At 34.7% G+C, this 27,033-nt stretch overlaps 2 pseudogenes; one reads left to right on the top strand and one right to left on the bottom strand.

Annotated features, from left to right (window-relative positions):
• Positions 1–623, bottom strand: part of LOC149533042 (septin and tuftelin-interacting protein 1 homolog 1-like) — a 112,244-nt pseudogene extending 111,621 nt beyond the window's left edge.
• A 5,053-nt stretch (positions 624–5,676) lies between these two features.
• Positions 5,677–27,033, top strand: part of LOC149533041 (CBL-interacting protein kinase 5-like) — a 107,553-nt pseudogene continuing 86,196 nt past the window's right edge.

Genomic DNA, 27,033 nt, shown 5'->3' with positions numbered 1-27,033 from the left:
ATAATAAGTGATTTGATAAGTGATTCATTCTACCATACTTGGATGTGAGTGAATTGAACACATTATGCAGAAATGAATGCAAGATAGTATAGAATAGTTGGTGATAGAAAATCATACAATCTCAACCCCATGTTTATCAACATGTATAGCGAACACCAACATGCTACTAAGAATTACAGATGTTAGAGGAGTACCTGTTGATATCCAGAAGAGCTTAAGATTTTTCTTACTTCGTTAGATCAACCCACAAGAATGAAAAAATAGATCAACACCATATTAGACATCAGTCATTCCATGTTGTTTCTTCTTTTCGTTATGAAGGCTAGGTATTATTTGGATAGAAAAATAAAAGAGAATCATGAAGTTATGTTATAATACTAACAATTTGATGAGTGATGAGTAGAAAAGAAAGAAAGCATATTCCAAGCACTATGGTCTCCCACCTCCACTGTACATCGATACAATTACAAGAAGACAATAACAATAAGTTGGCAATATACTTTATTCAAGAATGAATTCTTTACTCCATATGTATTCAAATCACGAGGTTGTTGATTCATTGCGTATAAACATACCTTGTGAGTTTGTCCCCATACTGATCTCATGGAAGATGATATGTCCATCTCTGTAGTAAATGTTGAAGACCAAGAATTACTTTTAGCTATTGGAGAGAAACAATAGTGGCTGCTCTAGCCATGAAACCCACGATAGTTGCATGCGATAGAAAGTCTATAGTGAATCCCAACCTGTAGTAGAATCATAAATGATGTGACACATACTATTAGTGACCAAAACCAGTTGTTTGGCTCCATTGAAAAAGATTCTAGTGTTGTCCATGAACTTTAAATAGTTATATAAATCAATATGACTTTCTCATGCCATCCCAAATAAGCAGAATTACATAACTAAAAATAGAAATATAGGACTTGTTAAAACCATTGAATTAGACAAGTTTTTAGTGCAAACCTCCCACTCAATTATGTACAGTCACATGTATCTTCTCTATAAAAGAAGAATCCTATGAAGGATAGATATTGAGAGGCTTGCATAGTGACATTATTGTATTATTAGACATGTAAAACATCAACCTAAAAAATGCACATGCTTGCTTGAAAAATCCTAGCAAAGAATGTTGCAATTAGGGCCGAGTGCAAAGCCACTTGAGTATTTTGTGTTGGGGAGACCTCCTTGGCAATTAGTGATCCTATAAGAAGTGACACAATCACCAATGATATGTAAGTTGGTTTATAGCCTCTTCCAAATCACCTAAGAAACTCTGAGATTAGAACAAATGCAAAAGGAAATCTATGTGATACCCTTCCAAAAATAATATATGACAACCACTCTATGGATTCTATTAGAAAAGACTTATACCATTTGACATTGCCTCCATTGCTTTACCCTTGGCTACTTGGGTAGAATCTCATTGCTCTTCAATTACATCAATAGAGGGATTTCCCATCTATTAATAACTACATATGTTAATTAAGGAGTTGATGTTAACAACATCAATCGTGTAGAAGCTCTAAAAGCAATACTAACTCAGACTCAGAATGTACTATGACATACATATTTTAGTTTTCAATAGAAAATATTATCATCCGAAGCCTTACTTTCTATGGGGGGTCATTGTCTAGTTCAACAACTCCTTCATTGTCAAGTTCAATGTCTAATTCAACAATCTCATCATCACTAACATTTTCTTCTAGCACTTTTGGTGTAGCGCTTGAAGTACCAAATTATTCATGCAGATCGATATCATCATCACTTTCATCCTCAAAAGTACTTTTTTTGAGCACATTTTATAGAAATTCAGTTTAAAAAACTACAAAAATTTTGGATTCTCATGAATGTTATAATTTAGATTAGTATAAAAATCCATAGAAACTGATAAAATTGACTCAACACATGCTTGCTTTGTTACAATTCCTACTTGAAACTCCTTGGAATAACACTAGTGAGTTCTTAGGTGAGAATAAAGTTAAATATGGGAACCAATTTTTATTTAGAAAACCAACTAATACAACACAAAATGTACACAAAAGAAAACTTCAAAAGCACAAATACCAAAAAAAATGTTTGGGACTCAAATTTGGAGTACAAACGTATGATATCAAGATATTCTATAAACTATAATTCTAATATAAACCTACCTGCTAAATCATAATATGCTTGTTTGCCTCAAAAACACACAACTGAATCCTAATAGTAAGATACAATTTGACTTCTTGTGTAAAATATCTCCTACTTATCAAGCTTCAAATATCTTAATCTTGTTCTACTTTACTTCTTCCAGTAATGCTTGAGAATTCAATGGGACTTAAATGTTTCAATTTGAAACAAGTACACATTTCCCGATATCTAAGTGTCCAAGTCATTTACTATAGTCTACACTAATGCAATGTCTTTGTTCCTCAGATATTTTCCCTAAGAAATTAATTAAACTAACTAATTAAATATCAAATTGTCTTGATATTAATGATATTCTTTCATTCCATTACTGAGTTTCTTTCATTCCATCTATCCCATATGATGATTATTAGGAGAATTTTCCAATAGAATTTAAAGGTTTTCTTTCAATTTTTAATGTCTATCCTTCTATAAGGGACTTAGTAAATTTGGACAAGGTCCTTTCTAGGTTCAAGTATTTTCACAAAGAGGAACATGAGAAAAAATTGGTCATTGAGGGGGGGTTCCAAATACTTCTACTCTATGAAAATAGTATTAACTATTTAAATTATTACAAGCTCAACATAGTAACCACAATTACACTTAGCTTGTTTGCTAAAGTCTTGATTCCCAATTAATGGGTTGCATTAAATGCAAGCATGTTGTAATTGATCTTAATATTAGCGTTAGTAATGATTTGTTGTATTGAAATCATAGATTGGTGAAGCCAATGGCAACAACTATTTATTAACAAATTTTTAACTGAAATCATGTATCACTAAAACCCATGGTAAAAGCATTCAAGTTACTAGATGAAAATTATTCTGTGAGCCTGTATATTTGAGTTGTAGAGTTTTGCCACACAATCTTTCTCCATCATCATATATTGACCATAGCAACTTAATGCAAAATTTATACAACTATGGTACTCGGTAAATAACATTCATTCCTTTGTATTTTCTTCATCTTCTTCTTCATTCACATTGACTGTGAAAGTGTACTCTTGATCACACCCAAGCTCTTAATCACACATGAAATATAGTGTATATGTCTTCTCTCCAAGCTTTGAAGGTGCAGTAAACCCAAGCTTGACTTTAGTCTTCCTTTGGAGCAATACCCTCTTAATGGCCAGTAGTTGATTGCTTTTTAAATCCCTAATTACTAGCCACCATACTTCTTCCTTTTCTTTGGGATACCTTGGTGCATCAACTGGACCCAACTCATGTCTACCTTCAAGATCTCTTTCTAGAGTGACCTATACTATTACATTCTCTCCAGCCCTCACATCATCACTGTCAACTATGTCATATGCCAAATCAATGTTTGGCAAGTGATTACAAAAATGAGCAATGTCTAATAGCTGTGAATCTATCATTTGTAACAATTCACACCTTTCACCATCCTCCATCTCAACTAAATAAAAAATAGTTTCAATGTTTTTCCCTGGATTTTCATGGCACTTCTTAGCAAGTTCCTTGGTGAAATGTGGAAGTTGTAATAGGACAAAATCATGGTCCCAAAGACCATTTTTGTATCTGTTTTGATTGATTTCTAAAGAAAAGAAAAAGACATCACTTTTTGAAATGAATGCTTGAGCATTAAGGTATGAGCATTACAGTATGAGACAAATGCACTAATTTTTGTGACATGTGTAGGCTATTGTAGAACAATGAAATATCAAGTCCACTTCCTAAAGAATTTTTGTAAGGCTCTACTCTTTATCCATATTTTATTTTCCATTTGGGTTCATCTTATGCTAGGTTTTGTTTTAGTATTTAACCCGTATGCCCCATTTTTAGAGATTTTTTCCACAACAATCTAACTTGGTCAGTATCCATGACTCATGCTTGAACTATCATGTACAAACAATCTTCCCTCTTATGCTATGTGGGAATTATGTTTCACATGTGAATGCATTTTTGCATTAAAATATAATTTATATTTAGATTGAAGTGTTGATTCTGGGGTTTGGGTGTTTGGAATTTTCTAGTATTAAAGGAAATCCTTTGCTATTTGGAGGTACTATACAGAATTTTCTTGGGGAGTCTCCAACACCCATGGCTTTTATAGTGAATTCATGAGAAGGTGAGGTTATTTTTGCTTCTTCAATATTTTCAATCTTTATTTGATTTCCTTAGCTAAATAGCTTTTTTATAGGTACGATACCAGCTAGAGACTCTAGAAAACATAAACTGGCAGTCTCATTCAATCTAAGTTTGGGCCTCTTATGTTTAATGGGTTTTGGAGTTAAAATTTTCTTGTGGTGGAGACAAAGAAACAATCAATAGGTTTTCTTACTTGGGAAAGATCTTACAGGAGACAAATGCTCACGCCTTAACTTTGGTCCCAATGAATTTTCCTTCAACACTTTGAGGTTATCCTTTCCATAACAATCCACCACGCTGGACTAATCCTTCCCACAACTGGAAGATTTTTGTTTAGGTTGCCCTTTACCTCTCTTGATAGTCTCAAAGCTTGACTATAGCACTTGAGAATTGCTTGGGGTAGACTTTAGTTGCGAAATCCTCTGAATTAGTACTAATGAATCTGTATAGAGGAAGTTCCCATATTTTATGTGATTAATAAATATAGTGTAAACAAACTTTTACAAAATCAAATACTTTCTCTCCTAATGCAATAAAGTTTGGATTTTCTCTTGTTAAACATGTGAAACAAAAAGTTGTGATAGAATCAAAATATTGAGCACTAATTTCAGAGTTTCTTCATCATGAACCCTCAAATATGATTTGATTAAAAAAAATATAGACACTCAATCACGTAATTTCACAGGAGCTTAGGAGTTCAAGAGAGGAACAAGAATAGAAGCTTCATGAGGCTATGGTGAAAAATACTATAGAATGGGACAAATCAAAATGTGAGCTTGATTCTAGAATAGTAGAACTGGAGCAGATGCTAAATGAGGCAGAAGCAAGAAGTAATGCAGCATCCACATCTCTTTAGGAAAATTCAAAAGCATTATTTGATTTGCAAGAAGCCAGAAACTAAGTTGAGTATGAGGCTAAAGTTCTTCAAACTAAACTTGAGATGTTAGAAAGTGAGAATTTTGGCCTCATATATAAACTTCATGCACTTAATAAAGAACTAGGTATAATAATTGATGAAAGGGATATTAGTAAGAAATTTTCCCAAGCTGCTAGCAAGCAGCAAATAGAAACAATTAAGAAAGTTACCAAGTTAGAGGCCGAGTGTCAGAGGCTAAGAGGTTTTCTTAAAAAGTGATTAACAGGGCCTACAACACTAGCTCAAATGAAACTTGAAGTAGATACTACTGGAAGGGAGTATGGGGATATCAAATTGAGGAAGTCACTTAGTAAGGGTGTTGGTTCACCACGTTCTTTAGTAGAGACATTAAATGATAGACACAAAGAACATTCTCAGAAAGCAACTGAATACCATATAGGAAAAGTGTTGGCAATAGAATAAGAGAACAAGATGCTAAAAGATGCTCTCTCAAAGAAAAATGGTGAGCTTAAGGCTTCTAGAGTCATGTGTGCTAGAACAGCTACCAAACTCTCCACTGTTAAACAACAGTTGGAATCTTTGAGGAAAAATCAAGGAAAACTTGCACTTGAGTTGCATTTAGAAGGATCAAGAAATGAAAGCACAAGCAATCCACCTAGCTTGTCTTCCATTTTTGAGGACAGGAATGATGGTGACCCTAGTGCAGAGTCATGGGCTTCAGCACTAATTACAGAGCTGGATCATATCAAAATAGAAAAGGTCATTGGCAAAGCTAAGAAGCTCAATGATGTGTCCAAGGTAGATTTGGTGGATGATTTCCTTGAAATGGAGAGATTGGCTTCCATGGATTCAACTAGATTGGATCAGGCAGAGGTAGGAAATTTAGATGAAATAATTGACAAGAATGTTTTAAGAAGTTTTGATATTTCATCTAATCAAGAAGATAGAGCTTTCTTAGAAGAAGCTCTTACACAAAAAGAATCAAAGCTTCAAACTGTCAATCAGGAATGCTTTGAGTTGTTAAAAAAAATGAACCATTTACAAGAAAATCTAATTGTTTTGCAAGCTAGAAACACTTGGAATGAATCTTCCCTAGTTAGTCTCAAAGAAAAGCATGATATGATTCTTGTTGTTGATGTTGAGGGTGCAAGCCTACACAAAATACTAGATGAGGTCAAATATGCCATGGCAATAGATGTTGAAAGTACTAGAGATTCTCAGACACATATTTGGTCTTCTGTGAAAGCTAACTTCACTTCTCATTCTAATATTGGGATTAGAATTAGTTCTATTGATGTAGAGTTTGCAACTGCTATTGTCATCTTTGTTAATTTCTTACAATCTATAGCCCAAGACCCTGAAAAGACTCAAAAATTTAAATCATCAGATACTAATAAACTATTTTTTAGAATTTAGGAGTTTTCTTAGTTAGTGGATTACTTTTTGTAGTGCAAAAAAAACATTATAGAGTTAATTTTTGAACTAATATCTTTGTTATCTCAATTTAGGAAAATGTTTGCTCTTGGTTTTAGTGAAATCTTCCAAAATGAAGCCACAGATTTTGGCAACCAATTGCCCAACCTGATGTAGTCTAGTTTTCTTCATAATTCTATTAGTATAGATAATTTCACAAGACAATAAAGTGCTCAGGATCTTTCAAGAGAAGAAAAGGCTAATAGCCTACACTTTCAACTAGTTAGTGGCAATTTACACATAATTAGGAAGCTTAACAACATTCAAGTAGAAAAACATCTTTGGAATCTAAGTTGAAGGCCCAGGTAAGCAGAATTGGAGAGTTAGAAGAGGAGCTTTGTGCTTCAAGAGTGAGAATGCAAATCTAGAAATAGTCTTGGTTGCAACCAAAGAGGATCTTGGACACATACAATATTAGATTATTGAGTTAAAAGAGGAGCTCATACATCTCAAGAGTGAGGATGCTGATCTAGAAGGAGTCTTCACTGTAACAAAAGAGAAGCTTGATCATACCCAGCATCAAGTTATAGAGTTGGAGGAACAACTTATGCATTTGAAGAGTGACAATGCTAATCTAAAAGGTAGTCCTAGCTGCAACTAAAGAGAAACTTGAACACACAGAAAGTCAACTTACTAAATCGGAACAAATGCTGGAAAACTTGCAAATGCAACTTCAATCTACTAAGGAATCAAAGTAGTTATTAGAGAATGAACTAGCAGCCATGTTGTCACATAAATCAGATATTAAATCTCAATTCAAGGCAATAGAAACTAAGATGAAAGGGTTGTCTGAAAAAGTGGATGCTTTGTAGCTAGAGCTTCAGGAGGAGCACATGGAATGCAAAGATTCCATTACCAAGTGCAAGGTTTTAGAGGAGCAGTTACAAAGGTTTGTGAAATGCTTCAACCCTATTTCAAATATACCAGATTGATGTATATTTTAATTTCCTAAGATATGTTGAGTTCTATCTAATTTTTTTTATAATTTCTTTAGCATGCATGTGTTTAGTTTCAGACCTAGGGTTTCTGAACTAATGTGAAGATGTTTAATTGGATACCAGGAAGGAACAATTCTTTGAGTATTCCTAAAATTTTGTATTAGAGGAATAAATTAGAAAGAGACTGGTATTAACCAGCCTGCTTGGAACCCCTCATATTTAATCTATGTTCTTTTCTTATTTGCTAAATATACAAATCAAAAGTATGCATATATTACTAATTTTTGCTTGCTTTCTATTTATTCTCCATGCTAACCAATGTAAAGTTCATGGTTGAAGTACATTGACATATTCTATTTTATCATCACAATGAGATTTAAACTATAAGATTTAGCATTAAGATCTACTTGGCATTAAGCCATGTTTTCCTATCTTGTTTATGTAGAAGCAGAGTCAACAATAATAAATGTCCAAGAATGTATCATGAATAATTGACATGACTTAAATACAGGTAAGTCTACCAGATCTTCACAATCCATGTTAAATGCTGATTTTTTTTTGGGATAAATTGTGTGATAGTTTTAGCATCAACATTTCAGATCATACTACATGATCCATCATCAAGATACGAGAGAGTAACGTTGATAGATCACATAGGATGATCCAAAACATTGATGCTAAAAATTGTCACAAAATCAATCCAAGAAACAAATTAACATTTGAGTATAGTTGCCTTGAAATGAGGCAAAACTATCGAAAAGGGACTATATACACTGAAAAAAATATGGTAGTTTTGTGATATGGATATCTAATACAAACAACTTTCTCTCCTTTTAATATAGAGAGATAGATCTATAAGGGAAACCGCACACTTCAATTGAGCATGAAGGATTCCACACACTTAAATCAACCTAAAGGATTTGGATGTTGGTGATTTCCTTTAGTTCATGGTTATCTTGGAGATTAAAAATTAAAAATCATTTATAGACTAGTGAAGAAATGAGCATGAATATGCATACTAATTTGAATAGAGACCTTTTTGGCTCACGAAGAGGTTCCTGATCCTTCATCCTTTTTTTCTTCTTAAGAATGTTTTTGGTTAGAGTAAATTAGATGTGCAAATGCATTTTTAATCATAGCTTTTTCCTATCACTTATTCTACCAAAATGTTTCCTTGGAATAGTATTTTTTGATGAGCTGCAAGAAAATTTGAGGAGCCATATAGCCATTACAAATCAAATTCTTAGGATACAATAAATTCATCCCATATTCATGGCATAAACAAGCATTTTTGAAATGAGTTGTATTAGAATATATGGTAATTCCTATAACAACTACATTTGGAGAGTGTCTAAAAATGCAGGCAACTGCACATAAGTTGAAATCCTAGTAAAAGGAGAATGGAGAAATACCAATTTGGCACTAGCCAAGCAATGTTGCAAATTTAGACCTCTTCTCCAATCTGTCGTTGTCTGCTTCTTATGCCATTTAGATCTCTCATTACCCAAGCCATGTGCATTGGGAAACAAGGTATATTTCAACTCTTAAAAGAGAATGAAATTAATCCCTCTACAATAAGGGTTATGTTTAATGGAACATTCCCCAAAGGAGTAAATCAACACTCCTACTGAAAATAATCAGATCTGGTATTGCACTCCATGGGCTTCAAAAGCTAAGTGGAAATGTTTTAGTTTAGAATATTGAGACAAAGGCAATGAGAAACACCTATACTGATAATTTTTGTGAGGTAGAAATGATAGATGAAGCTAAACTATTAGTAGGTAAAATGCTGGAAGATGGCCATTTTCTTGAAATCTATACATCATTGGCATAATAGATGACTTTTGCAACTCTAGAAAAGAGAAAAAAACCCTTCAACTTGCTTATAAAAATGATAAGTTTGGTCTTTTGTTGTCACTTAAAGTTGTGTGACTGATGCTCATTTTGAAATTGATGGAATAGTCAAGGACACGAAACATGTGTGTGTGTGTGTGTGTGTGTGTGTGTGTATACACACACACACACACGCATGCACGCACATGCGTGCAATGGTTTGTGAAAGATGGGGGATCTTTTTGGAGAAAATTCACTCATGAATAAGATGTTAGATGGAGGCTTGGATCCTAATGCCATCACTTAAAGTTGTCAGATTTGTGCTCATTGCAAAATCGTCGGAAGAGTCAAGGAACACAAAGTGTGTTTAGTTTGTTGTTTAGAAATATCATATATACAGAGCAATGCATTACAATCTGGTTACATAAAGATGATTGATTCAAAAGTAGCTTAAACATCAATTGTGAATCAAAGCTTAGATTCAAGGTAGACTATTCCATTACCCATTGGCCTAATGAACAAGACCTATGATTATGTTTCATGTGGAACTCACTTGGGTTCAAAACCTTGTGTGATCCATCTATCAATTACTTGTGTAATGTCAAAAGATTTGAATACAATTGAATCAAACTAAAAAAAACAAGTTCTTGTACAAGCTAAAACAAAACCTCCAAATAGAGCTCAACAAAAGAGTGTAAAAATAACATCACCATCAAAAACTTGACTCAAATGTTACCAAAGCTTGCATTGTTTAATGATATTCTCCTTGACTAATTGATATGTAGATGCTCATTTTCTTAAGGATGACTTGATTTGACATCATATACTTTGCTCAAACTTGATGGATTCTTGGAATGGATGAGGGAGTGGCTCAATTTATAAAATTTTGGAATGGAGAATGGATAGTAAAGATCTAATGATGAGATCATTGTGAAGGATGGTTGACAGGATCCCCATAGGATGAAGGAGAAGATGAAAACTGGAGATTGAAGGTTTTAAATTGTGAATAGCTTAGATGATCTTACTAATCATAGTAAGTGGTTGAAACCATGAGGGAAATAAGGGATGTGTACATCTAGATTGCCTATATTCTTGGGCTTGGTGGAGAGAATAATGGAACTATAATAACAAGTGCCTTTAAATATTTTTTATTCTTGGAACATTTTAAGGGGCTTTAGGCATATTTAAATACTAATATTATTAACTATTTTAGCCATGTGTGAGATGAAAAAATAAATTTTTATTTATTTAATTTGACAGAGTGGAAAGAGGGATTACTTAAATAATAGGATTATATTCTTTAATTTATATTACCAATATTATCTCAATAGCTTATCACTACTTTCTCCATAGGTTTCTACAGAAACAACTAGCCAATTTGGTGAATTAGTTGCAGATTTTGACACAAATGAATTGTTACACTATGCACAAAAGCCAGAGACTAATGTGACTCTACAGAATAATTTTTTAGTCCTCTTGGATTTGTTAAATACATTTCATATAGTTATAATAGCATAATCATTTTCTTTGCTATTCTGTAGGTAAGTGACCAAATATACTGTAGTGTCCATATTTTTATAGCTAACATCTTTTCAACAAGATTTTCAACAAACTCATCTTAATTGGAACATACTCAATTCTATCTCCATTTTATATGCTCAAAATATAAATGTTTATTCCTTCACTACACCACCAATATGCTTTTGACAACATGCATGATGTTTCAATGATTTTTGAATAGAGTGTAAAATAACTTAGGTGAAATGGATTTGCACTAGATGAGTTTGGTTGATTAGGACTAGGTTATGGATTTGACTTGGTAAAAGGGACTGGGTGCAATATGGAAGTACTTTAGGTGTCTACAACGTTCAACAAAAATACACAATATTGACTCCTAAATCCCAAAAGATCAATACTAGGTTCTATTCCAAAAACTCTATTGACTATAGTGGAATATAGCCACGTGCTCAGAGTAAGTTCTTTTCCATGTTCACTTCTAGTCACTAAAAACAAACAAACAATATATCACAAAACAACTTACCAGATTCTCTCTAGAAACTCTCAAAGTCTGGTTTGATTTTCTTTGAAGACTAGCCTTAAATGAAATTCGGCTCCCCAAAAACCATGGAAAAATGCAGAGAAAACTTGAAATGAAATTGGGCTCTCCAAAAACCATGCAAAAATGCTCCAAAAACCTAAAATGAAATCAGGTGTAGGAAAGATGTAAAAGGACAAATGTTTTTTTCCTTTGCTCATGTATAAGCCCTATGTTGGTCAAAATTTTGACCAACATAGGTCTTATATGTAAAAAAAAGAAATTTTTGCCTTTACATTTCGATCACCCTAAATTTATTTAGTTGATGGTCAAAAATTTTGGTAGAAAAATGATGTTAAATGTAGTAGTGTGGTTTTGATGGCATCGTGGGTGGAGTTGACACCGCGATAGGGGTGGGTTTTGATGGTGAATGGAAAATGGCACTAGGAAGTGGGGAGAGGGAAAATTGTACCACACGTGGTGTGCCATGTGGGTATCATGTAGGGTGTGCCATATGGATGCCACGTGGGCACAATGTACGATGGTGAGTGGTAGTGTTTATTAAGTGCACGGTATAGTCATAAGGGGTGCCATGGGTGCATGCAATGCTTTGTTATCATGCACATAGTGGCGGTGCCCTTTCCTACACCCAGCACCACATTACATTGCATTACCAAGTGCCTGAGACAATTTCCTTTAATTGCACAGTGGCATATTACTAAGCGTGTGGGGTGCTTTTGTTTCCTTGCACACGGTGGCATTGCTGCTCCCCCTTCATGCGGCACCACATTGCCATGTGTGTGGGTAGTGCATTTCAAACATACCTTCTTCAAGGTTTGCAAAGAAAGCTTGAGCTTTTGGAAGCGTAATAAAAAAATGACAAGTGATTGCAGGGTGGGGGGGAAAGGGTTTTATAACCCTCTCTGTGGGTAATGTGCACAACACACCTCTGCATGGGTGTGTGGGTGTGACCACACCATATATTTAGTTCTAAAGAGCATATGTGACCAATCTATTGATAGATAGCCTCTTATCTTGGTTGTAAATTCTCTTGACAAGCATAGGGTAAAATGTGGGGGAAAATCTATCACAAAGATTTCTTGGGGAATAGAAAAGGTAGGACATGCATGGAGTGTCAAGCTTGCATTATTTATGATACCTAAAGTATTAAAACATGAACCATCTAATTGGACTACACCTTTCTCTAGGGGTTCATATTTTAAACCTAGTTGGTCTATTATTTTCTTGGGCATGAAAAAGCTTGTAGCCCTACTTTCTACCATAAATTGTGGATATAATTGATTCCAATTATCAATGAAACATAAAATGGTGGAGATTTAACATCCTTACTTGGGGTTTGACTTCTTTTCTTATTATCATCTTTTGTAGAAACTCCTTGATTTGTAAATATAGCCTTCAAAGGCTCATCAACAACTTGGCTTAGAACATCTACTACCAAATCTTCCTTCAACAAGTCAGCTTATGCCAAAATAGCTAGAGAATCCTAGATAGACATGGTGATACTCATTCTTTTCATATTTTCCACAATGTTAAATGGCATAGTAGCATGCACCTTTGTTTAAACCTTGGAAGCAACTAGATATACTAGTTGTTGCAAATGTTCTTGAGTAACAATATGAGTACCTCTTTGATGCTACTTCTTCTCTTGAATTAAGGATGGCTTTTCAGTTGGTACATCTTTACTTATCCCTACATCATTGTCTAGGGCTCTTTTCTTTTCTCTAGTGCAGACACCACTCATGAGATTATGTCTTTTTACACCATAGTGTTCTTCCATTTTCCAGTTCATGTATGTAGTATCCAAAGGAGGAACCTCTGGTTGCCTCTACACATCGGCAAAAAATGTAGGTTGTGAGCTAGAAGAACTTTGAACCATTGAGGCTTGATTCATCATTCCATTGGAGCATGCAACCTAATTATGTTTCTGATTACAAGGGTAACGCCACTCATATTCTATTACCAAGTTATTTTGAGTGGGGACCAAATCTATGGTAGTATTTTGAGGAGGGGAAGTACTCAGAGGACTTGGATTGTAAGGCATAAAAGGTCTTTGATTATAGTTTTTCCTATTAGGTTGATATTGACTCTGAAACTACTACTGATCATGTTGATTTGAAAGTTGATTTTGAGGTCGGGATGTTTTCTTAGCTTGTTAGCCTCCTCTCTTGATATTCACCACCTAATTTGTAAGGGTTCGCATGAGAATTTCCATTCTAATATGGCTATCTCTTAGCTCCTGCAGTTCTAATGAAGGACCTAAAGTTGCTACTTCTTGGCTTGGAATAGCTGGTATTGAATTTAAGGGTGGTACAACTGGGGTGTATTGGGTTGAAAATCTAGATATATAGGCATTGGAGGTCTAGGGGAAATCTTACCCACTTGAATAAAACTATTCTTAGCTCTTATGGCTATATCATAACCTTGTGGTAATGAGTAACCTCCCATAGATTGTATCATAATAGAGATATCACTATTTGAGCTTCTTAAATAGTACAAAAAAAATGCTCTTCTAAAGGCTTTACTTGAATTGGTATTCTGCTCCATGTTCTTTGAAATTTGTAATTAAAGTCCATCGTCTTCTCATGAGGAGCTATTTTGATGTTCATGAGTTGCTCAACTAGAGATAGAAAGTCTAACTTGTCTTTAAAGTGTTTTTTTAGGACATGTCCCAATGAATCCCATGAAATTATTGATCCCACAACAAGGCTTTGAAACCATTTTAAAGCTTTCCCTTTGAATGAGGTTGTAAGAAACTTCACAACAACATCCTCTTCTATGATATGATGCACATTACATAGTGTAGCAACATCTCTAATATTCTCAAATGCTATCATCTGACCCTCTCCAGTGAAGTTTGGTAAAATTTTTAGGGTGGATAGGGGAATATCATAATGCTAAGAAAAGAGTAGTGGACTCCCTTGGTTGAAAGGAACAAAAGAAAACTATCTTGCCATTGGTTCTTGAAGGATTACTATTCTTGGGACAATGACTTTCATAACAACAACAATGAGACTTGATGGTGGAGGGGTAGATTGGGAACTCCTCATATGAATGAAGGTATCTTGGATGCTTTTAGCTTTTCTACCTCTCCTCCTAGGTGGGGATAGTATTCTATATTCAAAACATGCATAGCTGCTTCTTGTTTGCACTTTTCTCATAAATCATATGCACTTGTCTCTTTCCATAGTTAGAGTAACCATATGTGTATATTCTATTCCTCTGCACATGTCAATTTACTATTGTACACACCAAAAACAATAATAGAATAATGAGAAAAGGTAGAAAAAACTTTTCTCTCTATCCACCAGGCATGCCAAAATTTTTATCTCTAAAAGTTGTTCCTAGACTGGATTCTAACTCAGTCCACTTCAAGTAACATGGAAATAATCCTAGGTAGTGGGAAGTACCTAAGTTAGGAGTGAATCTTTGGATTATAGGCTAGCTCCTCTTTATGTCTCACTAATTTACTTCTTCAAATAGGAAAATAAACTTGAGGGGAGAAAGGGATAGAAGGATTACTTGGAAAGTAAATACTAAAAAGTAAAGTGGGGTGATACACCAAATGGTAGGATGAAGGAATTTCTGGCCTAACTCGATGAAACACTTTCAAGAAGCTAACAAGAACTCAATATTGCAAAGAATCATTCACATATAAATATTTCACAAGGAGGATTCAATTTAGAAAAGATGTTAAAGGGAATGCTAACATTCACAATGTCACAAGATTGAATGGAAACATAGTATCTCAACTTGTAGCCTATATGAATACCTCAAACCTTTCTTGCAACTAAAACTAAGACACAACCCAAAGATTTGAAGATTAAATCTCAAAAAGCTATATCAAATTAATTACTAAAGCAATAAGGAGAAAAAACAAGGATTTTAAGACTATTCCTTTATTTAGATCTCAAAGGTTCATTGAAAAACATTCATCCAAAATTACTATAAAAGACAAAGTGATTTTTCAAGAAACACATGAAGGACTCCTGAGAGATCTCGACAATGCTATCTTGCATAAGACTTTAGAAAATTCCAGCCCTTTTCTCCACATCTTGGGAATCCTTAAATAGATCAGGATTTCAACAAGTTCTAGATGGAAGGGGCGCATATCACAAAATAAATGGAAGAGTATAGATATCTTAGAGAATTACATTCACCATTAAGTTTTACAATCTCCCATTATGGGTAACACTACAAGAATAATCATGAAAAAGCTAGGTGCTACATGATACAGGAGTACCTTAACTACCCTTTGCTTCTTGTGGTATTCAAAGATCAAATCTACAACCACCCCACTGACATAAAATTAACCTTTCCAACTATATAAGAGAAAAGATCATATACTTTTTGGAAGTCATCTCATGGAATGATTGGATCTGATCTCCACCATATCTATACTCAATCATAGATTTGATATTCATTAAAACTACCCTACCTTAATCACCAACTCACCTCCTTGATCGATGCCAACCTGCATGACTTCATTTCTGCATTGATATTGCACCACCCTAGGGTCAACATTTACTTAACTACCAAAAAATATCCATGTGTTACAACATGATAGGTTAGGTAGGCCACGTTTGAAAAATTTCAAAAATGATTGTCTAGTAATGTCATATACATAATAGTTAGAAAGTCAACATTAAACTTTGACTCTTGATCTCCTCATATTATGACCTTATGATATATTAGGGACAAAAATCCCTTTGTAATGTCTTACCACAAGGACCCCAACTTCATGATCTTATGATCATCAGAAATCTCCTTTGGATCATAGTGTCACGAGTCTATGGAAATAACTCTATGACCATATGAAAAACCCTATATCATTTACAAGCATAGCATATTATCTCCCTTTTGAGTACCCCTGTGATCATATGACTGGCATGATTTTATGATGATATGACCACATGATGGAGCATAGCATCTCAACCTCTTTTCCTTGGCTTTATGATCTTATAGCTATCGTAAGATCATAATCCATTTCTTTTTGGCTGAAATTCATCGAAGGATTCATCTTATTTCTATTAATGACTTTATGAAACTCATTTGAAAGGTGACCTTACCATTTTATTTTGACCCTTTGTTTCTTTAAAATTGTGCCATATGTCAACCATTAATTTTCTTACCTCCATTGACTTGTTGACTGGGTCCACTAGGACACGCATCACCTCCTTGCTTTGTCACTATAGATAAAGACCTTGTAGTTTCTATTAGCAATAAAGTGATAACCATAGATCTTCTAGAGATCTATGTAGAAATATTGTTGAATCTTCTCTATGCCCCTTGAAATCTCTGGCAAATGGGAATCCATCAATTTTCCAACCTATCCTGACATTGTCTTTGTCATGTTGTGGCCCACCAACTAAAGTTGACCCCACATATACATGTGGTAAGTGCTCAATATGTCACTTTGGATAAAGATCTTGCAACTCCCTAAAGAGAAAATGTGACAACCCTTGATCTTCTAAAGATCAAGGGCCCTTACAATTTTTTGATTTTGTGACCAAATAGGACTTGCAAAACATAAAAATTATAATAAATAAAGTTTTTGTAACCATAAGACATGCGAATTTAGAAGATTTAAACCTAGAGATATAATGATAAAGCATGATCATCACTTTATGTATCTCCTAATGACATGGGAATTTAATGACTTAAAATATTTCATTTTCACCACCCTAAGAAATATGACTAGTCAACCTATCCATTTTGTGCATGGTGATACAAATGAGTAACAACTTTCACTTGGCAATAACAAGATTTTTTCTAAGAAAACATTTTCTTCTGATGCTCAAAAAACACTAGGTTTCTCGATATACACTAAGTCTTTACTAGTGCTTAGAACTTACTAAACCTTTTTCTCTTAGCACCAACTAGATTTCTCTTTTCTTGGCACATACTGAACTTACTACTCGACTTCAACTAATTTTCTTTTTAGACTGCACTGACTTTCTTGGCTTTTACTATTTGCTTAGTAAGGCTTGGTAGACACATTTATTTACATAGCCTTCTTCTAGTCTTTGCTCAAATTTCCTTTCATTATAGCCTTAAGTAGATAAAAAAATACTATATCATCAATTTCTTGCTTGGTCATAGTGCTCCTTTTATACACCATATAACTCAATCTTTCTCTAAGTTGTCCTATTATCCTTTCTTTTCAAATCCTTTTCATAAATCAAACAAATGATAGCATTTAGACCAAAGTAAGCAATTTTCTCACCAACAAGTAGCAAGTTTGAAATAATTGACAAAATAATGATTATTTTATGACAGATTTCACCAATCTTCTTCATTTCAACAATCTCTTTCTTTGGAATTGATGGCAAATCAATACCAACAAGAAACTTAATACCTTTTGTTGAAATCTCTCCCTTTATCAATATGTTTTCCTTTCTCTCTATATTTTGATCTCATATTTCTCCCTCATTTGGCCTTGTCCCTCTTTGACAATCTTTCTCCTTCCTTCTCTAATATCTCTAATATCTCCCTCTTTGAAAATAATTCTAAAGAATTGTCATCTAAACATGCATATATAATCAATTTAGGTTCTCCCTCTATTACCTTGCATGTGACTTTAAATCTTCTATTCCAGCTCCTTCTTTACTTTAGGAAGGTCCTGAAGTAAGATCCACTACATCAAGTTGTCAAATATGTCATTCAATGTAGTTGGTGTAGGGAACTACTTTTTCTTGTTAAGTAGCTTTGGATAGGGGTATCACCCCTAATTTACCTCTAAATACTCATGCACATCCTTAGGAAAAGCCTTTGTAAATATATCAGCTATATGTTCTTTTGTATTCACATATTCCATTCTCACTTCGTTGTTTTGAACCAACTCTCTCAAGTAATGGTACTTGATTGCAATGTGATTTGTCTTTGCACTACTACATTTTGGGCCCAAATTTTGATGGTAGGCCATCACAATTACAAAAGACACTTGTGACCCAACTGATAGAAAGAGGAATTGGCTCCCATCAGATGGGCATCAAACTTTTTCCATCACAATTTTCAATGGTAAGGGTGACTATCAAAATTGTGACAAACATAACTACCATAAATTGGGCTAGGTCACTAGCAAAGAGTTCATTTTCACTGTCCCAATTGTGATGGAAAGCTATGAAAGACACTATCACAATTGCGACATAAATGCTATGGGACCCATGGCAAGCCATTAGAAATGTCTATCTCAATAGCGATGGACATGTGGTAGGAATGTTGCACGAATGACATATTACTATTGAAAGTGGTCATCTCAATTGTGATGGCATGTTGTATTAATAAAAAAATAATTGGAAGCTATTGTTGAATAGCTATGATGTTCTCATAGCTCACAGTAGATTCACATAGTTAGTTGTCATTCAATCATAGGTTAGTATTGAGCTTCACTTGGTTTCAAGAATAGTTTAATATTCTCTACTAATTAGGGCCAACCATGAGAAGGTGGAAGCTCATTTGGTCCCCACACCCCTACACCCCCCCCCCCCCCCCCAACATCTAAATTCTTCATTAGCATCTAAAATATTTAAGAAAGGATCAATCTTTAAAGTATAAAAAAAGGTTCTAGACTTGCAAAAGTGACATCATTTTCCCATTTTTTGGTGCATGTCATTTTTCCATCACATCCAAAATAAGATTCTTCCACTCTAAATTGAGAATGCACATGCAATTGCATTCAAATGCATGGACAATGGGCAGAGTTGATAAAACAAAAAATGATTACATTTATTTAATAGGTTTATTAAGTTTTTAAAATTATAGACCATCATGAACAATGTTCATGATGATCTATAACTTAAAATACCTAATTAAGGCCTCTAACAAAAATGCAAACCTATTGTGTTTTTTAGCTTTGCCTAATGTTGTATGCATATGAATTAACATTACATATTGAACTATGGCATCCTTCTTCATTTTCTAAAACTTGTTAGATTGTGGTGACTGATTAGGAAAGTACTGTACATACTTCATAAATAGTAGCTGACATGGTAGCCGACATATTATGGCCAACATATGGCCAACATGTTATAACCCTAAGGCGGTTTAATACTTGTATAAAAAGGGCTTAGGGTTGGGTATTTTTGTGTGTGGTGATACGAAATTGGTTCTTGCGGCGGTATTGAGCTGTAAGGGATTACAGATTGTAATCAGGTTGTAATCACTGGATTGTAATAAGATCGGACTTGCTGTTTGGTGGACGTAGCCCAAGGATTGGGTGAACCACGTTAAATCTTGGTGCCTTGTGTTCATTTTCTGTGTGTTCTATTATTTTTTGTTATTGGTTATATTTGCATGTAGTTTTTTATTTCTGTCCGTGGTTTATCCTAACAAGTGGTATTAGAGCCTAGTTGTTTCTCAGTTATCCTCTACAAGAAAGTCTCACAGTTAAGTGGGAGTCTCACGGTTGAGTGGGAGTAATGGCAGATGATGGTAAGCTGAGGGTTGATAGGTTTAATGGGCAGAACTTCCAGTTATGGAAGATGCAAATGGAAGACTATTTATATCAGAAGGATTTATGGAAGTCGTTGGAAGGAAAAGCCAAGAATCAGGGAACTATGTCAGAGGCTGAATGGGATCTTTTGGATAGAAAGGCACTCGAAAGCATTCGGTTATGCTTGGCACCATCAATGGCATTTAATATTACAAAAGCAAAGACGACAGAAGATTTGATGAAAACCCTAGCGACACTATATGAAAAGCCCTCCGCTTCAAATAAGGTATTTCTCATGAAGCGTTTATTTAATATGAAAATGGCAGAAGGTGGATCTGTTGCAGATCATTTAAATGAGTTTAATACTATTACTAGTCAATTATCTTCTATGGGTATCAATTTTGATGAATAAATTAGGGCTCTCTTGATTTTGTGTTCTTTGCCTGAAAGTTGGAATGGCTTGGTAATGGTGGTGAGTAATTTTGTTCCTGGATTAAGTACCCTAAAATATGATGATGTGATCGGTGTTATTTTAAGTGAGGAAACTCGTAGAAAATCCTCAGGTGGATCTACATTAGGAAGTGCTTTAAATGCACAAAGCAGGGGCAGAACGACTGAAAGAGGAAGTAACTCTGGAAATCATGGGAAATCAAGAGGAAAGTCAAAGGGGAGGAGGTCTCAATCAAGAGGACCAAATGATTGCTGGTACTATGGGAAACCAAGGCACAAAAAGAAAGATTGTTGGACTCGAAAGAAAAATGAAGGAGATAAATCAGATGGAGACAAAGAGGCAAATGTGGTAAGTAATAAATCCGAAGAGGATGCTTTGCTTCTGTCTTTAGAGAGTGTTGATGATTCATGGGTTTTAGATTCTGGTGCTTCTTTTCATGCTACACCTCATAGAGGTTATTTCATTGATTATGTCCAAGGGGATTTTGGGCTTGTTTATTTGGGGGATAATGAACCCTGTCAGATTGTTGGAAAGGGAAAAATTAAGATTAAGTTGCAGAATGGGAATCATTGGCTACTACATGAGGTAAGACATGTTCCAAAGCTGAGTAGGAATTTAATTTCAGCAGGGCAACTCGGTGATGAGGGTTGTGTAATTACTTTTAATGATAAAAATTGGAAGGTTTCAAACGGTTCCCTTGTAGTAGAAAAGGTGTGAAATTAGGCACCTTATATCTTTGTACAGGTCATATTGTTCCTTCTACTTTGATTGTTTCAGAGAAAAATGAATATTCAGGAACAATTACTGCAGTTGAGCAGGGAGAACAAATAGCTGCTGTAGATTCTGATACAGCGCTGTGGCACAATAGACTTGGGCACATGAGTGAGAAAGGTATGAAAGTACTTCATTCAATGAAAGGTTTAACAGGTCTAAAATGTGTGAATATGGATTTCTGTGAAAGTTGTGTGTATGGAAAGCAAAAGAGAGTGAGTTTTGTAAAGACAGGGAAGGAAAACAAAAAGGAGAAATTAGAGCTTGTGCATACAGATGTATGGGGACCGGCTCAGGTATCTTCCCTTGGTGGCTCTCATTATTATGTTACATTTATTGATGATGCAACTAGAAAAGTATGGGTTTATTTCCTTAGACAAAAATCTGATGTATTTCAAACTTTTAAGAAATGGAAATGCTTGGTTGAAAATGAGACTGGTAAGAAATTAAAATGTCTCAGATCTGATAATGGTGGTGAGTATTGCAGTAATGAATTTGAAGATTATTGCTCCACTAATGGTATTCATAGACAAAAAACTATTCCAAGGACTCCACAGGAAAATGGAGTGGTTGAACGCATGAACAAGACTATAATGGAGTGCGCAAAGAGCATGAGGTTGCATGCTGGGTTGCCCTTACACATGTGGGTGGAGGCTGTCAATACTGTAGTATATTTGATTAATAGAGGTCCCTCTACTCCTTTGGGCTGTGGTATTCCAGAGGAAGCATGGACTGGTAAGAAGGTGAGTTATTCTTTTCTCAAGACCTTTGGTTGTGAAGCTTTTGCTCATATAGACTCTGAAAATAGAACCAAGCTAGAAGCGAAATCAAAGAAATTTGTCTTTGTTGGATATGGCATTAATGAATTTGGGTATAGGCTTTGGGATTTTGAAAATCATAAAATTATAAGAAGCTGGGATGTCATATTCAATGAAAAAGTGTTGTACAAAGATCTGTTGCAGAAACATGAGAAGAAAGAAGATGATTATGTAGTGCTGGATGATACTCCAAAAGCTGATGTTCCAGCCATTCCTCATGATGTGCAACAACTGCAACAACAAATACCACACACACCAGTGAATGTTAGACGGTCAACAAGGCCAATTAGAACTCCACAAAGGTTTTCTCCCTCTTTGTATTCTATTTTACTTACTGATGCTAGTGAACCTGAAAGTTATGATGAAGCTGTGCAGGTGGATACTAAGATTCAGTGGGAGTCTGCAATGAAAGATGAAATGGACTCTTTGCTGAAAAATAAGACATGGGATTTGTGCAAGTTGCCTGCAGGTAAAAAGGCTTTACAGAATAAATGGGTTTACAGGTTGAAAGAAGAGGAAGGAGGTAAGAAAAGATTTAAGGCCAGGTTAGTTGTAAAAGGATTTTCATAGAAAAAGGGAATTGATTTTGATGAGATATTTTCTCCTGTTGTTAAAATGACTTCTATTCATACTATTTTAAGTCTTGTGGCTACTGAAGATTTGCATTTAGAGCAGATGGATGTTAAAACAGCCTTTCTTCATGGTGATTTGGATGAAGAAATATATATGGCTCAGCCACAGGGTTTTGAGGTCAAAGGTAAGGAGAACTTAGTGTGCAAATTGAAGAAAAGTTTATATGGCCTGAAGCAAGCACCTCGGCAATGGTATTTGAAATTTGACAGTTTTATGCATGAGCATGGATATAACAAGTGTCATTCAGATTACTGTGTTTATTTTAAGAGGTTGGATGATGATAGCTACATTATTTTATGTCTATATGTTGATGATATGCTTATAGTTGGGTCTAACATGCATCATATTAAGGGGCTAAAATGCCAGTTAGCACATGCATTTGCTATGAAGGATTTGGGGGCAGCAAAACAAATCCTTGGTATGAAGATTTGCAGAGATAGGAAGAACAGAACATTGATGCTATCTCAAGCTGATTATGTTGAGAAGGTGTTGCAACGTTTCTCTATGGAGAATGCTAAAGCTGTCAGCACACCTTTACCTAGTCATTTGAAATTGACTAAGGAGATGTGTCCCAAGACACAGGAAGAGGAGGATAAGATGTCCAAGGTACCCTATGCTTCAGCTATAGGAAGTTTGATGTATGCTATGGTATGCACTCGGCCAGATATTTCACATGCAGTGGGAGTCGTTAGCAGGTATATGAGTCATCTAGGTTTTGAGCATTGAAATGCTGTCAAGTGGATTCTCAGATATTTGAGAGGAACATCCAATAAGTGTTTACACTTTGGGGGCTCTACTACTAATTTATAGGGCTATGTTGACTCAGATTTGGCTGGGGATATTGATACCAGGCAGAGTACTACAGGTTATGTCTTTACTGTTGGTGGGGCAGTCGTGAGCTAGGTTTCTAGGCTACAGAAGATTAATGCTCTCTCCACTACAGAGGCAGAGTATGTTGCTGCTACAGAGGCAGCCAAAGAGATGATATGGCTTTAGTTCTTCTTGGAAGAATTGGGACATCCTCAGAAGGATAATTATTTGTTCAAAGATAGTCAGAGTGCCATTCATCTTGCTAAGAATTCAGCTCTGCATTCTAAGACCAAACACATACAGTTGCGGTACCATTTCATTCAGTCAGTTTTGGAGGATGGACAGTTAAAGCTAGAGAAGATACATACCAATGAAAATCCAGCAGATATGTTGACAAAGGTTGTCACAAGGGAGAAGCTGAACTCCTCTTCAGCTTCAGTTGGTCTTTTAGACTAAATGTGAATAAAAGAATAGCAAAGTCCAGGGTGGTTTGATCCAATGGGAGCCCCATACGGTAGTTGTATTGCTACAGGATCAATCTCCAAGTGGGAGATTGTTGTTTAGTGTGGAGCCTGATCAGTCCCCAAGTGGGAGATTGTTAGATTGTGGTGACTGATCAGGAAAGTACTGTACATACTTCATAAAAAAAAATTTGGAAGTAGCCGACATGGTAGCCGACATATTATGGCCGACATATGGCCGACATGTTATAACCCTAAAGCGGTTTAATACTTGTATAAAAAGGGCTTAGGGTTGGGTATTTTTGTGTGTGGTGATACAAAATTGGTTCTTGCGGCGGTATTGAGCTGTAAGGGATTACAGATTGTAATCAGGTTGTAATCACTGGATTGTAATAAGATCGGACTTGCTATTTGGTGGACGTAGCCCAGGGATTGGGTGAACCACGTTAAATCTTGGTGCCTTGTGTTCATTTTCTGTGTGTTCTATTATTTTTTGTTATTGGTTATATTTGCATGTAGTTTTTTATTTCTGTCCGTGGTTTATCCTAACAAAACTTAGAGATTCATACAATTAGTTGTCATACAATCATAGGTTAACATTGAGATTAACTTGGTTTCAAGAATAGTTGAATATTCTCTATAAATTAGGGCCAATCATGTGAAGGTGGAAGCTCATCCCCCCCCCCCCCACCCCAAAATATAAACTCCCTGTTAACATCTAAATAATTTAAGAAATGATCAATCTTTAAAGTACCTAGAATGTCCTCATCATCTCCTACTACTCTCAGGGGAAGTCCATCTTCATTTCTCATGAGCAATTCATCACACGAGTACATCTAGGAATGTCATTATCACCTCCTACATAAAATGAATCCAGTATTGCAAAATGACCCCAAGAAATTATAGTTCAAGTGAAATAAACACATGAAATATGAGAGAGAAAAAGATGAATCTACTTATCAATAGGCATTACCATTGCATCTATGGCCATGCTACTTGTTGAGTGAGTTTTATTGTTTTTCTATTGTGCCAAGATCTCTCTATTTATATAAATGCATACATACATACATACATATACACATATATATACATATACATATGTATATACATACAAACATACATACATACATACATACATACATACATACATAGACACATACATATGTGTGTGCATGTATATATATATATATATATGTATATATATATATATATATATGTATATATATATATATGTATGTATATATATATATATATGTATATATATATATATATATATATATATATACATACATATATATATATATATACATATATATATATATATAGATACATATATATATATATATAGATACATATATATATATATATACATATATATATATATATACATACATATATATATATATATATGTATATACATATATACATACATACATATATACACACATAGATACATACATACATCTGGATATGGAATTTTATCACCTTGGAAAACTATTTTTGATCTTGTTAGGTGAGAACAACTAATTGTTCATTTTATTGTACCAAATTTGATGACAGTTCTACAGGAATCTGTAATCAACTAAATAGCAACTAAACTAAATTAACATTAGTAGATACTTAGGATCCTCATAGTGAAAGCATGCCAATACATGCATGGTTACATCCTTGGCTATCATTGTTGGACTAGTGTATGGAGCCTTTATATCCAACCATTTATTATAAATTGGGGAATACACTTCATGCCTAGCATGCAAGTGATGCATACAAGTTTTGCATGTAAGTATAATGCCCTCAAAAGCTAGGTACACTATGTACATCTAGGAATTTCCTCATTGTGTCCTACATAAAATGTATCCAATATTACAAAATACCCCTTAAGAAATCATGGTTCAAGTGAAATCAACACATAAAAAATGGGAGAGAAAAAGAGGAATCTACTTAACAATAGGCATTGCCATTGCATCTATGGTCATGCTACTTTTTGAGTGAGTTTTATTATTTTTATGTTGTGCCAAGATCTCTCTGTTTATATACATACAAAATGGGGAATGATTATTGTTGTGTTTTATTTTCTTTTTTTGTTTATAATCCATAATACACAATCCACAAGATCTCTATAGTGATGCTCAAATTAACTTCAATACCCAGCTAATCAACAAGTAGACCAATTTAACTAGGTTATCAATTGGGCATGTGCTATTCCAATTTATCATATGGTTACAATGTTGGAGGAAACATTGTTTTGAAAGTGGCAACAGGTTTTGTATCATTGGCTTTGTTCAAGTCCTCATTTTAATGAAGTAACAAAGTGGTTTTTTAGGGTGGAAAGGACTACTTCACCCTAAGCTTCTTACTAATGAGAGGATAAGAAGTTAGCTAAATGTAGCCCCTGAAATGATAAAATCAAGCTATAGAGGGTAAACTATGGAACAACCTAGGGCTAGAGAGAATGTAAGCTTTCTTAGGGTGACAAAGCAGTGCCAATTTGAGGCACTTCACTAGCAGCAAGTAGTAGCAACATATACTCAAAAACAAGTCTCAACTTCCATGGGTAGTGGGATTCAAATGATTAATTCCATGGGTGCACCTTAGTTGAATTTGAAGGAAGTAATTGTAATATATGCTCAAGAACATGACATCCAATTTTTCCCTAAAGTGGGATGCACACATGATGGTCTTTAGGTTTACGGCTTTAGAACTCTTAGTATCTATTTAGATTTTTTAAATCAACAAGTGCTGCATAATATGGAGATAGATGGGTGATTGAATCATTGGAGCAACTAGTTGAGATGCATTGTAATTGAACAAGAGGAAATCATTGATAAACCAAACACATAATGAAGAGGAAACTTGAAAACCTAAATGCTTAAATGAAAGCTATCGAGGATCAAATACCTACATTAGAGTTACAACACAATGTGAAGTTGATTTTAGATAATAAAAAAAGAAATCATGATATAAATCATTCCCAATTTTATTTTCACAACTCAAATGCTCTCGCATGGCTTGAGCTAAAACCCTCATTACCTGCATCCAAAATTAAGGAATACAATATGATTATGTCCCCAACAAAGAATTGAAATGCATTTTTTAAAGATTTCACTTAGTACTATGTCAATAAATTCAAGAAATTCTACTACCATGCAAATTAACTTACATTAATTCTGAAGCTTAGGCCCTAACAACAGTCGAAACATGAATTGT

Source organism: Cupressus sempervirens, chromosome 10, assembly GCF_028749045.1.
Source record: "Cupressus sempervirens isolate cs-2001-9-10 chromosome 10, ASM2874904v1, whole genome shotgun sequence".
NCBI lineage: Eukaryota > Viridiplantae > Streptophyta > Pinopsida > Cupressales > Cupressaceae > Cupressus > Cupressus sempervirens.
Note: the sequence above shows the minus strand (reverse complement) of the source record. Positions and strands in the feature narration are given on the sequence as shown.